General features: G+C 32.8%; 1 long non-coding RNA gene across 2 annotated transcripts in view; it reads right to left on the bottom strand.

The window, feature by feature from the left end:
• The window catches only part of LOC112640940 (uncharacterized), a 93,481-nt gene that overhangs the window by 8,134 nt on the left and 64,944 nt on the right, over nt 1-20,403 (bottom strand). The gene's annotated exons all lie outside the window — the stretch shown is intronic.

The following is a 20,403-nucleotide window of genomic DNA, read 5'->3' as shown; positions in this document are numbered from 1 at the left end:
CCTTACTATATGGGCTTAAGCTACTGGAAGACAATATTATACCCTTAGACAGGAATACTGAGTTACCCAACTAACGAGGGAAAAGTATCTTGAACTATATCCTTACTGTTACTGCAATAACAAATTTTAGTTTAGCATTTCCTCTTAAGTAATTTCCCAACTAGACTTAAACTTCTATTTAGGTTGATTTAAATTGTATATGAATTTACTTCTGCCTCATCCTCCAATCCTAATCTCTTCTGTAACCATGTTTACATTTGTTCAGGATTTTACTTTAATCCTCTAAATCCATTTAAAAGGTATGAAAGCCAGACTCATTCAAAAGCAACTAAAAACTTACTTCACACTTGAGAAATGCGGTCCCTCCTACCCTGCTGTTTTAGCCTGTCATTCTCCCTATACTTCTACATAAATAACAACACTGATCCACTTGGCTGCCTGAATTAAAACCCAGAAATCATTTTTTTTCCTTTGAAAATCCTGATTTTTCATTGCTGACTCCTTTTAACATCTCTGTTTAAATATTTCTATAGCTGGGCCTTCTCTGTCAACCTAGTTGTAAGCAGCAACTTTGTCACCATCATCTTTCATTACAAATTTCTCTGTATAGTTTTTAACACTAGTTGGTATATTTTAATGTTCAATGGAACATTAGGATATTTGTTGTTCATCTTCCCCAATGGAAGATAAGAGCAGTGATCTGTTGATTTTGCTCACATCATGAACTATAACTGGACCTTGTTCATAACAAATTCTCAGTAATTAACTATTAAATGAATGTAGAGACAAGGGAAGAATGAACTGGTTATTTTACATATCTTCTCTTTTATGAGGACATAAAATCAGGCAAAGGAGGATTATTTTAAATATTTATGTTATATAATATCCTGTCTATATCTTTTCCCATTCATTCCCATTCCCAAGAAGCAAGCATTGGCTTCTGTCATTTAAAGGATGAATTTTCATAAACACATCCATGTAATCAAAACCAATATCAAGAAAAGACCATTACCAGCATCCCAAATGCCCCCTTTCTATTTTTCATATTATCTTCCCCAAAGGTAAACATTATTTTGACTTCTAACCACATAAATTGTTTTGATCTGTTTATATAGTTTTTATTTATTTTATTCTATTTTATTTTATTTATTTATTTTTTAATTTTTATTTATTTATGATAGTCACAGAGAGAGAAAGAGAGAGAGGCAGAGACATAGGCAGAGGGAGAAGCAGGCTCCATGCACCGGGAGCCTGACGTGGGATTCGATCCCGGGTCTCCAGGATCAGCGCCCTGGGCCAAAGGCAGGCACTAAACCACTGTGCCACCCAGGGATCCCTATAGTTTTTTTGTAAATTATAGTTGACCTATGCACTTTACATAAGTAGAATCATATTGTACACTTTTTCTTGTTACTACTTTTACTGAAATATCTGAGATCACCCACATTGTTGTGTATAGCTGTACTTTGTTGATTCTACTGCAATATAATGCAAGCTTTTTAAATTCAATTCTGTATCATTAATATATTGAATCAAATTTAAAAATTAATTAAAATATTAATCAAAATTAATATATTGAATCAAATTAAAAATTAATTTTTAATGATCATATATAAAAATTTATACAAGGAAATCTAGAATCTTTTCCATTTTCACTCTTTAGAATATTCTTATAGCAAAATCTTAAATTATACCTTTAACCAGTTTGTTAGGAAGAATTTCTAAAAGTGAATTTACAGAGACAAGGCCTTTTTTTCAGGTCTTTTGATTCATATTGGTAACTTACTCAGAAGAAAAAGTATTAGCAACTCTTTTTCTCTAAGATTTATTGATTTATTTGAGAGAGAGGGAGAATGAATGGGGAGGGGCAGAGGGAGAGAGAATCTCAAGCATACTCCATATTGAGCATAGAGCCATAATCCAGGCTCTATCTCAAGACCCTGAAGGATCATGATCCAAGCTGAAACCAGGAGCAGATGCTTAACTGACTATGCCACCCAAGCACCCCATACTCTTTTAGTTATCAACTACATATGGCAGTATTTGCCTCCCCAAACATTCACCAAAAGTAGATATACTATCTTTTTAAAATTTTTGTCAGTTGACAAAAATGTATTTCATTAACTCATTTTTACAAGTGTAGTTTCTTTTTCTTGTTTATTAGTTGAACGAAATTTAATCTTTGGCCTATCTGAGTTTCCTATGACTGATTCTATCTTGATAATTTTATTTATCTAGTAAAACTGCCGATTTTATTGAGTTGTTTTAATGGATTAGTGGAATTTCATGGTTTTAACTTGCATTCTCTTAATGACCAATTCATTTACATTTTAAAATGGAACTGCAACATTTTAAAATTCTGCTCTGAATCTGACATTAATTTATGAGATTGGTTTAGATCTTATTTATATAATTAGAAATGCTTTGTGTACATAAGAAATTTATTCTGTAATCAATTTTATCTTTCAAATTTTCATGCAGAACATAAAAAATCAAATATGTATTAGAGAGGCTTCTGGTTGCAAATTGTGTCATTTTCATTGCCCTAAATCAAGTTCATCAAAAGGACCATACAAACATTTCGTGGCCATAGTTTCCAAAACTGTGAGTTCCACTGAAAAGTAAGATCTCACAGGGGACTGTGGTAAGAAAAGGAATGAATATCAATAAATGTCAATAAAGGGATAAATAAAAAATGAGGAAGGTTTTAGAGCATAGGTCTGGGAAATGAAAGGATATATAATATCAGAGAGTTAAACTATTAGAATATTTTCCTTAAAAAAAAGAATATTTTCCTAGAGTCAAGAAAAAATTGTAACATACAAGAAAAAATTGTATGTTCAATTAATACTGTTGCTATTTAAATTAGTCTTTAAAAATCTAGCTTTATTTACAGAATAACATTGAACAAAGAGGTAGGATTCTATTCAGCAAAATAAAAGATACTATTTTTAAAGTCTATTATTACATTTTAGATTAAGGAGAGAAAATGGGTTCCAATGAGAACATATGTACTAAAAATGAGAGTTTTAAAGTTCTGAAATGTATTACTTAAAGATCTTATGCAGAATTTTCTTGAGTTGTGATTGGAAAATTGTGTTAGAGGTGACTTAAATGTTATTCAAGTTTAAGTAGAAGCTGAAGTCACTTCTAGGAGAGATTTACAAGTACAAATTTTCATTTTGCAGGTGAAAAACAATCTTGACATTACTTTTGTTTAGCATAAGTGCTACTGGCAAAGTTGCTTTTCTTAAGAGTTTTATGTGCAAATAAATGTTTATGAATCAATAAATTAATAAAAACCACTGATCATCCATTCAGTGGACATTTAGTTATTTGCACTTATTTGTAATCAAAAGATATGGACTTAAATCTTAGCATCAATTCTTTTTCTAAATTTTTAAAAAATATTTTATTTATTTATTCATGAGAGAGAGAGAGAGAGATTGGCAGAGACATAGGCAGAGGGAGAAGCAGGCTCCATAGAGGGAGCCCGATGCGGGACACGATCCCAGGTCTCCAGGATCCGGCCCTGGGCGGAAGACAGCACCAAACCGCCGAGCCACCCAGGCTACCTAGCATCAATTCTTATTAACTATATGCAAGCTTTCTTTATTAACTTTATGCTAGCTTTCTTTGTAAATGTGTCAGGGAAGAAAAAAACACTCCACAGTATTTTAAAGATGTAATATAGATAATATATGCAAATTCCTAGTATAGGACCCAATAACTAATAGATATTCAACAAAATAAGTTGTACTTACCAGTTTTCTTAACTGTAAAATCATGATAATAATACATATCTTCCAGAGTTATGAAGGGAAAGAAAAGTAAAATACCAGTTATAATATATAAGCTCTTATCAAAATGCATGGCATGTAGAAGGAACCCATTCTTCCATTCTCTCCTGATTTCCTATCATTTCATTTCCATAACAAAAATATTTACTAAGCATTATGATGTGTACTAGATGCTGAGCAGTGAAGGTAAACAAGACAAATGTGATCCCTGCCCTCACAGAATTTATAATCTTACATTGAGAGGAAGACAGATTAATCAGTTAATTACAAATGAATGGCAAGAGGAAGTGAAGAAGAAAGCCTATACTATCAATTCAGCTTTTAGCTCTGCCAATGCAGTACTTGCCACTGGGAATACAAATGTTACGCTTGCTTTCATTTATTTTGAAAAATTAATTAAGAAAGCCTATCTACAGTGTGTTCCCAAGTATCTCAATGAGGTCCTGACCATTCCTCAGTATCACCTGTCATTTGGGTTCTATTGTCCTGTGTAGTTTTTATCCTTAATGGCTCAGAAAGAGATAAATGTCTGTCAATGAATATTTTGCTGTAGCAACATCCACATTTTTAAAATATGAATGATAAATAGTTCTTTACTATAGTTCAAGTAAAGGGTAGCATTAACATTCTTGGCAACAGAATGTGACTCACTGATAGGGAACTGTTAATAAATTCTTTGCATTGTGATCACCATAAAAAAATCTCTTATAGGTTCATATAGGTGTAAAGTAGCTATTTACTTGCAGGATGGGATTTTGGGATTACTGTTTAAGCTCACCTACCATGTAAAGCTCCCCTATGACTTATGTTGGACTTCCTCTTCCCTCCTACCTTATCTACTTCCTAACACTAAATTCAGTTTTTAGGTTCAATTCAGTATGACAAGTATAAATAGAGTGCCTACTGTATGCATGTCTTTGGAAATTTAACAGTTTAAATGTTCCTTGTGTGACAGCAAAGTTCTTAGCCCTCTCATATTAGTCTATGAGCATAAACTTAACATAATTTATTAGAGTTCTCCCTCTTGGATGAACTATCTAATTGGCAAGCTTTTATGACCAAAGAAGGAGAACAATCACTCCATAATTGGGTGTGATATGGTAAAGTAGAGGGCTGGCAGGCAGTTGAGGAAAAGGGTTCCCTCAGGTAGGGGACACTATAAAAGATGTTGAATGGGAGAGTGCTGACAGAGGTTTGGCAGTGTCAGTGCACTAAACCAAGGAGGGTGATTTAAGCAGAAAAGTCTGACCAGGATAGGAATGACTGAATCCCAGGGAATTTGGCAGTACACAGAGGGGTAATGATTCTTTTGAGTTTTATTCTATTTCAAATCTTTAATAACAAAAAGTAATATAACATCATGAAAGAACATCTTAGAAACTGTAAAAGAAAAAGACCAGGGAATATCTAAGTTCCCAGTGATTTTACTCCTTAACCATGTTGATACCCCTCACTTTGGGATATCATTGCTCCCCTTGCTTTATTCACAACTCTAACAGGTAGCCTAAATAGGTGATGTAGGGCCTTGCCTCCCTTCCCTTGGTATACACCTAACTCTGTGTCTACATGAGTATACATGACTGGCATGTCACAGAACTCTTACACCCTGACAAAAGTGATTGGTTCAGAAGTTGGGCACATGACCTAAGCCAATGCAACCAGATCCCTCACCAGGCTTGTTTAAGCTGAGGTAGGAGAATAACTGCTTTTTCCTCAAGTAGTGAAGCTGGAACAATGTAAGCATGGAACTACCTGGTTTCCTGACTTGTGGAGAAAGTCAGTCTGGGGGATAGATACTCATCTGATGACAGAAACAAATGTGAGAAAGAGAGAGTGATGATTTCTGTTCATCCTTGACTTCATAGATCAAATATTTCTCTACTAATGTAGCAATAAGCTTGGTAAGTCCAAAGAACTGAAGCCAAGTGCACGAGAGACAGTGAAACATATGAGGTTGGAGATCTCAACAATAAAGAAATTTTGTGTAGCTTAATAGATCTCAATACCAACTTAATATGAAAATCATTTGGAATGTTTCTAAAACCATCACTATGGATTTTCATTTATAGTAATGGTGGATTTGGTAATTAAAGCAATTTTCCCCAATTTTTTTCAATATTCTATTAGAGATTCTAGCAGTACAATAAGATAGGAAAAGAAATCACAGTAATCTAGATTGGAAAAGAAAAAAAAACTCTCCTTGTTTGCAAACATAAACATCTATGTAGAAACCCAACTGAGTCTACAAAACAGCTACTAAAAGTAATATGTGCAGTTTTCAAGGTTGCAGTATACAAGAACAATCCACAAAATGTCAATTGCTAAACATTGGGAAGAAATTTGGAAATTGAAATTTTATAAAAATATAATTTAGACTAAATTCTAAATTTTCAACTTAAAAATATGGACTATTTAGAGATAATATGATAGTTATAAAAAATGCTCATTGCAAACTATAGAACATTGTTGAGAGAAACTAATATCTAAATAATGAAGAGATACAATCACATTCACAAGCCAAAGGGCAATATTGTTAAATGGCCATTTTTCCCAAAATTGATCTATAAATGTGACAAAATCCCAATCAAAAGCTCAGCAGGTTTTTTGGTAGAAAGTAAGAAGATAATTCTAACATTTATATTGACTTATATGGAAATCCTAAGGAACTAGAACAATCAAAAATTTTCTGAAAAAGAACAAACTTTGAGGGCTTACACATCTGATTTCAAGACTTACTATAAAACCACAGTACACTGAAAATCATGACATTGATGAAAACTTGAAGAAGACGCAAATAAATGGAAAAATATCCATGCTCATGGATTGGAAGAATTAATATAGTTAAAATATCCAAAGCAATTCAATACAATCCATATCAAAATTCCAATGTCATTTTCCACAGAAATAGAAAAACAATCTTAAAATTTGTTGTGGAGCCACAAAAGACCCTGCTTAAAAAGGTCAAATCTGGAGATATTACATACCCTGACTTAAAACTACAACAAAGGGTTATACTTACCAAAACAGTATGGTATTGGATAAAAACAGACACATACGGGCAGCCCAGGTGGCTCAGCGGTTTAGCACTCCCTGCAGCCCAGGGTGTGATCCTGGAGTCCCAGGATGGAGTCCCACGTCAGGCTCCTTGCATGGAGCCTGCCTCTCCCTCTGCCTGTGTCTCTGCCTCTGTGTCTCTCATGAATAAATAAAATTTTTAAAATATCTTTTCTAATTTTCATTTTTACAGTTACATGGTATCCTATCATTGTATTTATTTTTGTATATATATAAATTTTTCTTTCAATCTTTCAATTTTTGGATGCTGTTTCTTCTAACAAACAGACCAAAGTACACCCAGAATCTACTGTATAGTTCTGTCCTCTTCACCAGTCTGATCATATTCTCTCTTCTTTTTTTTTTTTGATCTTTAAAATTTTTATCTTTACAGTTATGTTCTATCCTTTCAGTGTATTTAATTTTACTTTTGTGTGTATGTATGTGTGTGTGTGTGTATATATGTGTGTGTGTGTTTCTTTCTTTACAATTTTGAAATCTAGTTTTCTAATGAATAGACCAAAATACACACAGGATCCAGTATATTTCTCTGTTCTGCTCACCGGTCTGATTATATTCTTTTTTTTTTTTTTTCGGTTTTGGGTCTCTTCTGATTTGTTCAGTGTATATTTCTCTGGGGTATCTGTTGCCATTTTAGTATTTTGTTCTTTTGTTCATCTATTCTTCTCTGGACAGAATGACAAGACAGAAAAACTCACCTCAAAAAAGAAAACGAGGCAGTACTGACTGCCAGGGACCCAATCAATATGGATATAAATAAGATGTTAGACCTAGAGTTCAGAATGATGATTATGAAGATACTAGCTGGGCTTAAAAAAATATATATAGAAGACAACAGAGAATCTGTTTCTGGAGAACTAAAAGAACTAAAATCTAAAAAGTTGAAACAAAAAAGCTATAACTGAGATGCAATAAAAAATGGAGGTTTAGGTCCCTGGGTGGTTCAGTCAGTTCAGCATCCGCCTTTGCTCAGGTCATGATCCTAGGGTTCTATCAAGTCCCACATCGGGCTCCCTGCTCAGCAAGGAGTCTGCTTCTCCCTCTGCCCTCCTCCTCTGCTCATGATCTCTCTCTCTCTCACACACATACACACACACTCTAATAAATAAGTAAAATCTTTTTTTAAATGAAGGCTTTAAGTTTGAGGATAAATGAGGCAGAAGAGAGATTGACTGATATAGAAGACAAAATGATAGAGAATAAAGAAGCTGAAAAAAAGATAAACAAGTATGAGATCACAAGGGGAGAATTTGAGAGATAAGTGATACCATAAAGCAAAACAATATTAGAATAATTGGGATCCCAAAAGAGGAGAAAGAGAGGGACAAATTGGGAAAAAAGGTATATTGAAGCAAATTATAACAGAGAACTTCCCTAGTCTGGGAAAGGATGCAGGCATTCAAGTCCAGGAAGCACAGAGAACCCCCCTTCAAAATCAATAAAAATAGGTCAACACCTCGAGAGGTCAACACTTCTACCCTCTACAAGGGTAGAAACATTACTCACAGCAGACCTATCCACAGAGACCTGGCAGGCCAGAAAGGACCATGATATATTCATGATGCTAAATGAAAAAAATATTCAGCCAAGAATACTCTATCTACCTAGGCTCTTATTCAAAATAGGAGAGAAAAAAAGCTTCCAGGACAAACAGAAACTAAGAGAATTTATGATCACTAAACCAGCCCTGTAAGAAATATTAAAAGGGATCCTTTAATTGGAGAGCCCAAAAGTAACATAGACCAGAAAGGAACAGAGACAATATACAGAAACAGTGACTTTACAGGTAATAAATGGCACTAAACTCATATCTTTCAATAGTATTCTGATTGTAAATGGGCTAAATGCTCCAATCAAAAGACAAAGGTTATCAGATTGGATAAAAAGTAGACTCCTCAATACGCTGTCTGCAAGAGACTCATTTTAGACCCAAAGACACCCACAGACTTTTTTTTTTTTTAAGATTGCATTTATTTATTCATGAGAGACACACAGAGAGAGAGGCAGAGACATAGGTAGAGGGAGAAGCAGGCTCCCCATGGGGAGCTGGATGTGGAACTCAACCCCAGAATTCCAGGATCATGGCCTGAGCTGAAGGCAGACACTCAACTGCTGAGCCCCCCAGGCATCCCAAAATCTAATTTTTCTGATATAAGGATTGCCACTTCAGCTTTCTTTTGACATTCATTAGCATGATAAGTGTTTTTACAACCCCTTACTTTAAAAACTGGAAGTGTCGGGATGACTTCAATTCTCCCAAATTGATCTATAGATTCAATGCAAAGTTAAAATTTGTAGCAGGTTTGTAGATATGACAAGTTGACTCTCAAATTTATATGAAAATAAATGACCTATAGTAGCTGAAACAATGTTGAAAAAGTCAAAGTTAGAGAACTTAGACTACCAGATTTTAGGACTTAATAGAAGGTCAAAGTAATCAAAATCATATAGGGTTGTATATATCTAGGTATATGGTATAAGAAAAAAATATAGACCTATGAAACAAATTAAGAGTTCAAAAGTAAACCCACACTTATACTGACTTTTGACAAAAATGCCAAGATAAACCAGTTGGAAAAGAGAGTCTTTTCTTCTATACCTGAAACTAATATTACACTGTATATTAACTAACTGGAATTTAAATAAAAATTTAATTAAAAAAAGAAATGTAAAAATCTTAACGCTAAAGTATGTGTATTTAAAAATAAAGTTATGTATAGAAGGAAAAAAATAGTCTATTCAACAAATGATACTGGAGTAGCTGAATATCCATATGAAAGCAAAATGAAACTTGCCTCTTACCTCATGCCATACAAAAGAATTCTCTCCAAATGATCATATACCTAAATACAGAATCTAAAATTTTAAAACTTCTGGAAAAAAACTGGAAAAAGTCTTCATGATCTTAAGAAAGGTAAATGTTTTAGATAGACATAAAAATTAGATTGACTGAACTTCACCAAAATTAAAACCTTATGTTCATCATTAAAAATGAAAATTAGAGGCACCTGGGTGGCTCAGTTGATTATCTATCTGCCTTTGGCTCAGGTCATGATCCTAGGGCCCTGGGATCAAACCCCAAGTCAGGCACCCTGCTCAGAAGGGAGTCTGCTTCTCCCTCTCCCACTCCCCCTACTTGTGCTTTCTCTCTGTCAAATAAATAAAAATGTTTAAAGTGAAAATTATATGTATTATGTGTAAAATAATGTATATGTATTATATATTAATTATATATTATATAATATGTTAATAATTATATATAAAAACATATACATATATTCATAATACATGACTAAAGATTTGTTTTTAGAACATATAAGTAACTCAATGATGACAATACAATTAAAAATGGAGAAAATATTTTAAAAGGAACTTCATAAGATATACAAATAGTTAATAAGCAAATGAAAAGATGCTCAAAACAATTTGTCATCTGAGAGATGCAAATTAAACCAGACTGTGATACTAGTATATAGCAATTATAATGGCTCAAATTTTAAAAACCAGATATACCAAAAGTAGACAAGGATATGGATCAACTAGAACTCTCATATATTTATCATAGAAATGTAAAATAGTAAAACTACTTTGGAAGACAGTTTGGTAGTTTCTTAAAAAGTGATATATACACTTACTATTCTGCCTTGTAATTCCACTCCTAGAATGACCTGAATAAAATAAACACATATGTCCACTCAAACAGTTCTATGCAAATGTTTATGAGAGCTTTATTCATAAATAAACCAAAAACAAATAATAACCAATAAAGGAGGGGGAAAACAAAGGTTCATCAACTGGTAAGTGGATAAGCAAATTGTAATGTGTTTATGCAGTAGAATACTATCAGCAATAAATAGTAATGAACTACTGATACATGCAACAATATGATGAATCTCAAAAGCATTATGCTAAATAAAAGCCAGTCACCACAAAACACATAAGGTACTGTTCCATTTATATGAAATTCTAGTAAGTATAAACTAATCTGTAATGGCATAAATTAAATTAGTGGTTGCCCGGGGATGAAGATGGGGGAAGAAGACTCATTAAAAAAAGATATGAAAACTACAGCTGACCCTTGAACAATGACCTCTTATACAATCAAATTAACTAACAGGAGGTATTGACCTCTTATACAATCAAATCCACATTTAACTTTTGACTTCCCTAAAGCTTAATTACTAATAGCCTATCATTGACTGGAAGCTTTACTTATAAATAGTTGATTAACACATACTTTATGTGTTATGTATACTATATACTGTATTCTTACAATAAACTAGAAAAATATTAGAAAATCATACTGAAAAGAAAATACATTTATAGTATTTATCAATACTTAAAGTTTATGTTGTATGTTTACAAGATTAATCATCTGTCTGCCAGTACCTACATCAATATTGTCTTTATGATACAAAGCAGTGGAGATGTTATACATATTACTAACAAGAGACATCAAAAATGAAACTATACTGTGAAAAATTCACTTTTTTTATGGGTATAATGATTCATGAATTGATAACAAAGCAGCAGTGTGATTCCTTTATGGCAGTCTATGTAATCTGATTGCTTGACAGTAGCCTAGCTTATACAGTAATGAAAGCCTATATATACAAAGGAAAATTTTTATGGCACACAGTATTATCACAATCATATTCATAATACTGTACTGGAAAATGTCACATCTTTTTCCTCACTGGGTCATTTTATTTTTTTATTTTTTATTTTTTTAATTTTTAATTTTTTTTTAAGAGAGAACACAAGCAGGAGAGGGGCCTCTGGGGGAGGGGGGAGAGAATCCCAACAAGACTCCACACCTAGTGGAGTGTGCAGTCTAATATGGGGCTAAATTGATCCCAAGATCATGACCTGAGCTGAAATCAAAGGTTGACACTTAATCAACTGAGACACCCAAGCATCTCATATTATTTTTTTATTTACTTATAATTAACATGCAGTTATATTAGTTTCAGGTGTACAACATTTGATTCAACAATTCTGTATATTACTCAGTGCTGATCATAAGTACAGTCACCATCTGTTACCATACATTATTACAGTATTAATATTTTCTCTATGGTATATATGGCATATATATGGTATATATGGCACCACTTCTTCTTAATCTGTCCATCTATTGATGGACACAGGAGTTGTTTCCATATCTTGGGTATGGTAAATAGTGATGCAATAAAATATAGGAGTATATATATCTTGAATTAGTATTTTCATTTTCTTTGAGTAAATATCCAGTAGCAAAATTACCAGATCTATGGTATTTCTATTTTTAATTTTTTAAGGAACTTCATATTCCTTTTGAGAGTGGCCACACTGATTTACATTCCCACCAGTAGTGTGTGATGTTTTCTCCACATCCTCACCAACACTTTGTTTTTTTCTTATCTTTTTCAAACTAGTCATTCTACCAGTGTGAAGTGATATTGTGGTTTTGATCTGCATTTCCCTGAGGATTACTGATGTTGAATATTGTTTCATGAGTCTGTTGGTTATCTATATGTCATCTTTGGGAAAATGTCTATTCAAGTCCTCTGCCCATTTTTAACTATACTGTTTGGTTTTTCGGTGTTGAGTTGTAGTTCTTTATATATTTTGGATATTAGGCCTGCTTCAGATATATGATTTGCAAATATCATTTCCTATTAACCAGGTATTGCCTTTTGTTTTGTTGATGATTTACTTTGTTATGAAAAATCTCTTTATTTTGGCATAGCGCCAACAGTTTATTTTTGCTTTTGTTTCCCTCAGCTAAGGAGATACATCCAAAAATATGTTGCTAACAGTGATGTCCAAGAGATTACTGCCTATGTTTTCTTTTAGGAGTTTTATGGTTTCAGGTCTCTCATTTAGGTCTTTAAATGGTTTTTTAATGTATGGTATAAGAAAGTGGTCCAGTTTTCCCAATACCATTTATGAAAAGACTGTCTTTTCTCCCTTGTATATTCTTGCCTCATTTGTTATAGATTAACTGACACATCTCAATCTACAGTACATAGTAAACAATTCAATTCTTTCTTGTAATGTCATGACTTTTCTCTGCTTCTTGGGAACACTTCTAGCATCACTATGTGACACATCAAATGGGTCCCATGGTGTTTTCAAGGTTTATGGTATTGCACCAAACATGAAGAAAACTACATAGGAGTTATGAGAGATCAGTTTTTACTATGATGTATAATTTACTAGAGAAATGAACTGCTCATGCAGAGATGATTAGCATTACATGCCATTTTACCCAGATATTCACAACATTTGAGTTCACAACAACAGCAAGAGGAGGTAGATACAAAATTATTACAGCAGTATGGTTAATTTTATGCAGATATGATATGTGGTCCGTTAAGCACCTATGTGCATAATATTTGATAAATTTTAACTTTTTATAATAGATTTGTATATATTTTATGGTACTAAATGATAAAATGGTCTATTAGCTACATATATTTTATACATTCATGACATGGCTGAGTTTTCATAATTTTTTCAACGTTTTGAGGTTATCAGGTTCATTTGTGGGTTTTTTCAAATTGTCACAAATCTCAAAAAAATTATCACAAAACTCCAATAGTATTTTTCATAGAACTAGAACAAATAACCCTAAAATTTGTATGAAACCACAAAAGATCCTGAATAGCCAAAGTATTCTTGAAAAGAAGCTGGAGGTATCACAATCCCAGATTTCAAACTATACTATAATAGCATACTAATCAAAATAATAATCAAAATAGTATGGCACAAAAATAGACACACAGATCAACAGAACAGAATAAAAAGACCAGAAAATGAACCCCTGTTTATATGGTCAATCAATCTCTGACAAAGGACACAAGAATATACAATGGGAAGAAGACAGTCTTCAATAATGGTGTTGGGGAAACTGGACAGACATGCAAAAGAATGAGACTAAACCACTCTATTACACCACATATTAAAAATAAACTCAAAATGGATTAAAGACTTAAATGTGAGAGCTGAAATCATAAAACTCCTAGAAAAACACATAGGCAGTAATCTTTTCAATATTGACCTTAGCAACATTTTTCTAGCTATGTTTCTTCAGGCAAGGGAATCAAAGGCAAAAATAAACTACTGGGACTACACCAGAATAAAAAGGTTTTGCACAGCAAGAGCACCATCAACAACACAAAAAGGAAACTGACTGAATAGAAGATAAATGCAAATGACATATCCAGCAAGAGGTTCATATACAAACTATACAAAGAATATGTACAACTCAACACCAAAAGACAGTCTTATTTAAAAAAAAAATGAGTAGAGGACCTGAATAGACGTTTTTTCAAAAAAGACCATACAGACAAACAAAAATGCTCTACACCATTAATTACTAGAGAAGTGCAAATCAAAACCACAATGAGATGTCATCTCACACTTGTCAGAATGGCTAGAATCAAAAGACAAGAAGTAACAAGTGGATAGTGAAGATGTTGGGAATAGGGAATTTTATGCACTGTTGGTAGAAATGTAAATTAGTACAGTCACTGTATAAAATGGTATAGAAATTCCAAAAATATTAAAACTAGAAATACCATATGATCCAGTTATACTTCTGTATATTTACCCAAAGAAAACAAAAACTAATTCAAAAAGATACATGCACTCTTATATTTATTGTAGCATTATTTATAATAGCCAGGTATGGAAGCAACCTAAGTGTCCATTGATAGATGAATAGAGAAAATGTGATACAGACACACATATGCACACACCTACACACATACAATGAAATATTATTCAGTCATAAAAAATAATGAAATTTTCCCATTTGCAACAACATGGATGGACTTACAAGGATTATACTAAATGAAATAAGTCAGAATAAGACATACAACATAATTTAAGTAACTGTGGAATCTAAAAACAAAACAAACAAAATCCCCAAAAAGATTCAGAAATACAGAGAACAAACTGGTGGTCCACAGAGGGAGGATAGGTAGAGGAAGGAGCAAAATAGGTAAAAAGGATTAAGAAATACAAACGTCCAGCTATAAAAGAAATAATTCACAGGGACGGAAGTTACAGCATAGGGAATATAGTTAATAATATTGTAATAACTTTTTATGGTGACAGATAGTAACTATATTTACGGTGACTAGTAAGAATTTAGTAATGCATATAAATGTTAAATTATACTATGTTTTACTCCTGAAATTAATATAATATTGTATATCAACTATATTTCAATAAAAACTTAAGTACATACTTTGTAAATATATAAATATAAATATATATATGTATACATAAGTATTGGAATTAGTAGATACAAAATATAGACTAAGATGTTTAAAGTATTTTTTAAGTTTAAAGAAGTAAAAGAGAGACTTAAAATACATGAACAAAAGTAAGATTTTTTCAAGTAGCAAAGAGTATGCCTATAAATAATTTTTTAAATTGTAATAAAATTTTAAAACTTCAATGAACAGATTTAAATACAGTTTTAAACAAAGGACAAAAGTTTTGTCTTGGAAGTTAAATTAGAAGAAAATATGCAGGCAAGTAGCTCAGGAAGACAAAAGTATGGGAATTTTGAGAGGCTAAAAGAATAGAAGATAGACTGTGAGGTGCTACTACACATTTAAGCCCCTCTGGAGAGAGAGTAGAGGGAGATGAAGCAGAAACAAGATGGGAAAAATAATGGATGCTAAATGTATAGAACTGATTAAGAACCAATCCAAATACTGAAGAACCCAACTCCAAAAACTCCATGCAAAATAATAAAAAATCGAATCCTAATCACATTCCAGTGAAAGTAGCAGACCACTGAAGAGAGATAATAGAATGCTCCCATAAATAACAATTAGAGTGACAGATGACTTCTCAACAGCAACAATGGAAGCCAGAAGATAGTTGAACATTCGTTTTCATGGAGCAGAAAGAATTGTCAAACTGGACTTCTATATATAGGATCTTTTTAAAGAATGAGTAAAAATTAAGGTTATTTCAGGGAAATAGAAATTGAGAGAAAGGTAATTATTAAGAATATACCTTGGGGTAAGGAAATAACCCTAATTAGAAGATCTAAGAGGTAAAAGGAAATGAAGAACAAAGTTAGCCAAGAATGTGAATAAATATAAACACACACTGATTATTTGTAAACAAAAAGAAAGTTGTGTGGTTTTAAATATGTGCAATTATGATATATGAAAATGATAATTGGGAAGGGAATTAAAATTCAAGTTTTCTAAGATCCTTGTTTAATTGGAACAGAGTAGTTTTATTAACTCTAGAGTTTGTTAAGACAAACATGCATGTTAAAATTTCTACAACAAATAGAAATAGAGCATATAATTTCCAAACTATTAGAAGACAAAAAAATGGCAAGGAAACTGTTTGATGGTCTTGAGCCTAGCCATTTAGCTCAGCTGGTTAAGGCCTACCACAATTAAGACTGCTTCTGTAGGTTTTATTTATGTATAAAACAATTGACTTACACAGGAAACATTCTGTTCTATGGCTGGATACTTTGGGCCTTAAACTCAGGTAAAATATCTGTTAAGCACAGGTAATTAATCATTATTTGAATAGCTTTCAAAAATACCATGTTTTAGCACAAATGTATCACTACTATGTCAGAAACTACTCAGACCACATGACCTCTCAACAGTGAAGTCTCTTCATAGACCAAGAGCTATCCTTTACTTCTTAGACCTACTCTATGGGATAGACTTGTAATATTGGGAACCATATTGAATGTCCTAAATAATAATACTTCCTACTTGAGTAACATTTTGTATACAGTAATAGTACTTATATGATCTCATTCAATTTCCATGGAAACTCTTACAGGTAGATGTTAATTTATGCTATAAATGAGGAAATAGAGGCTAAGCAAACTAACTTTTGCCCAGGTGGTTTTTCTAAAGTACAAATATCATACTTTGCTATGCAGAAGTGTTCTTTCATCACAAAGAATAGTTTAAAAAAATGTGTATTTAGGATTAGGGATTTAATAGTTAATTTTTACTGCTTCATAAATTCCATTATTAAGTTAAGCAGACATTTGTATTTGAGGGGAAGAGAGGCAAAGGAAGAGAAGGAAAGAGAGAATCCTAAACAGACTCTCCATTGAGCATGAGGCCCCACATCCCCAAGATTATGACCCAAACTGAAATCAAGAGTCAGATGCCCAACTGACTGAGTCACCCAAGTTCCCCCCCAGACATTGTTTTATACAGCAAGTGCTTGGCAGTGAAGAATTCATAACTGTAAGTACAGTTTAGTCTCACTCTCACTGCTTGTATTTGTGCTAAGGTCCCAACAGTTTTATCCTCTATGTTTTATATTGCCATTAAATGTGAACACATTAAAAAGTAGAAATAACTTACTAATAGCATCAAAAGAGTTTGACCATTCAGATCCTCTGGGAGGGTTTTGGAGACATTTAGGGGTCTGTAAACCATACTTTGAGGACCATGGACTTAGATCAACTTGAATTTACCCTTGAGCTTGAGACAAGAGTGACCTTTATTTCAGTCACACAAGAGCTGAAGATACCTGAACAAAACTAGAGTTCTATTATCAAGGAGGAAAGGGTAAGTGGATATCGAGGCAACTCACAGGGTGCTATAGCCTGTAGTGGTTAACAAAGTTGACTTATGATAATGTTAAGTACAAAAATCACAACAATAAATTGCATAATAATAAGAGCATTCTCTGAATTAAAATAATGTTCAATGTTGTAGGAAGAGCAATGAAAAAAACATCAATCAAAATAATTACTAGTGTCTAGAAGCTCCACTAGATCAGAAACATCTTGAAGATAATAGGGACCATAACTCAATCTTATATACTCGTGCCTAGCAGAGTGTCTGACACATTGCAAGTGTCGATTAAGTTTGTTGAATGAGCAAATGAATAAATGAATGAATAAATTTTAAAAATGAAGAGAATATTCACAAATGCTGAGCATGAATATTGGGAGCAAATAGAATGATGTTCCAAAAGTAATAATATGAAAGAAGCAGCAAAGAAAAAGAGGAGCTAAAAAGTAAAATTCCGAGAGAGTATCTACATAGAAATTAAGCTGCCAATGAACTATATTCTTCAATTTCAAATTTGTGTAACAGTTGGTTAATTCCAGCATAATCTCTCTAGGGATTAACTGTAACATCTAAGAATGACTGTATTGGAGCATAAGTTGTTATATGGGTTGGGATATATCATAAATCTTTGAATAAGTAACTCTAAGTTTTCATGACAAAGAGCCAAAGGAAAATTTCATTATTTAATCTAAAATTGAAACAAGATAAAAATTCTGATTCATACAAATTAATCATAGGAATTCATATTCTCTTAAATCTTCTGTCAACTATGAGTGTAAAATATAAACAAAAAAAGCAAAAAAAAAAAAAAAACACTTTCACGATAATTTTCAAGGTTGATAATCACTGACTTAACCTTTTGAGAAGCAGTAAAAGTCATGCATACTTCAAAAACATAGATCCTGAAACTGGATGACCTGAGTTCAAATTCCAAATTTGCTCCTCCCTGAAAATGTGATCTAGAGCAAACTAATAAACTTTTCCATGCCTTAGTTTACTGAAGAATAGTATGCCCCTAAACCCTTTTCTGATTTCCCTTCATCATATAAAATCTATTCAACTTTTAGCTCCCTAGCACTGTATTTGTAGCCCCCTTATAAAACTTTTCTACCTTGTATTTCAGTCTTTTCAATTCTAATCTAATTCATGCCAATGAGTCTGCAAGTTCTCTGGACATAGTGCTTGTGTTTTACTCATTTCTGTAGTCTTTAAAGAGCAGAGAGCACTAAGCCTGGCACACAGAAACACTCATGTATATATTTTTTTCATATAAATTAAAAGGGCTAATGAAAATCAAGGAATAAGTGAGGGCCTATTATATACTAGCACTTGTACACATAAGTGCTTTCACACATATTATTTCATTTAACCTCTACAACATTCCTTCCAGATAGCTATTACTGTCTGCATTTTACAGTTCAGAGAATTCAAAGTGAGAGAGCTTAGGCTGAAAATAATTTTTTTTTCCTCCAAAGAGTTTACATGTATATTGTGAGGTAGGGGAGGTATACTATGTATATTAATAACAAATGCAATACAGTTTATATATAATAAGTGATACAAATGAGTACAAAAGAAAGATTACTTCAATGTGGATAACTTGAGATTTTATGGGTGTGATCACACCTAATCTCAACTAAAAGGAAAGGCTATTGTGAACAGATGGAGAACATTCCAGTGAGCTTATAGTTTCACTCCTGATAATTCCTACTCTAGTCCTTTTTGGGTAGACGCAGAGACTCTATTCTCCAGTTAAACACTGGAAGACTATATTTAAAGTTTTACGAAAGAAGCCAATGAAAATATAGAATTGGAAAAAATTTATAACAAGCTTTGTATTCATAACATATAATGTTTAATAATAATGGATATTATTTAGTGCTCATTAGGTGCCAGGAGTCTTGTATGAAGCGCTTCCCAAAGAGCAATACACCCCTTATTAAGAATCATATGACTATTAGTGACCAAGGCAAGGGTCAGCTTTAGATTTATCTGACTCCAAAACCAGTTCACAATGCTATGTGTACAACTATTTCAAGCTAAGAAACATTGGCAGATTTGTGTTCAGTTCAAAAAAGGAATCTTAATTAAAGCATATTAAGTTTTCGCATGGGTGGCTCAGCTGGTTATGCATCTGCCTTTGGCTCAGGTCATGATCTCAGGGTCCTTGGAGCAAGCCCTATGTTGGGCTCTCTGCTCCAAAGGGAGTCTGTTTCCCCCTCTGCATTTCCCCCGACCCTGCCCATGCTCACTCATTCTCTTTCAAATAAAAAAAAACTAACATCTTCAAAAAAAATTCAAAGCATATTAAGTTTTCAAGATATATAAGACTTATAGCATTCAATGCTATATGAAAACTGAAAACACAAGTAGTTATCACAGAAGGTAATCAAAAAAAACATTTCTTCTTTTTTTTTTTAACCCATTTTCTTTTTGATCCATAGTTGTCCCTGACCACTGTGCTTATATTACTCCTACCTACAGGAAGTCTTTGAACCTAATTCCTTGCCACACCTATTCCAGTTTCTTCATTTGTTTTTTTGTTTTGTTTCTTTAAAACATACCTTTTTCATCTGCTCTTTCCTGGTACTTTTTATTTTAGTTTCTCATCCTTCCATAGAGTGCTTGTCTATGAAAAGATCCCTGGATGGAACAATCTCGATAATAATGACAATGACTATGACTAACCATCATGATGAGAATGACAATTACACAATCTAAAGAATTAATCAATTCCATGAGTCCTTAAGACCTCAGCTTCCTAAAAAGTATGATAAATGTGTTAGCATAATCCCCATTGCTATTTAACAACTTAAATCTTTAGGATAAGGAAGTGAGAAAAGAAAGTTCATCAAAATATTTTAGCAATTCATAATGTTATATAATATGCAAATATTTTGGTCTAGATCCAAATTCGTAAGTTAAGAAGATATATAAATACTCTGCTTGCA

This window comes from Canis lupus, chromosome 6, assembly GCF_003254725.2.
Source record: "Canis lupus dingo isolate Sandy chromosome 6, ASM325472v2, whole genome shotgun sequence".
Classification (NCBI taxonomy): Eukaryota; Metazoa; Chordata; class Mammalia; order Carnivora; family Canidae; genus Canis; species Canis lupus.
Note: the sequence above shows the minus strand (reverse complement) of the source record. Positions and strands in the feature narration are given on the sequence as shown.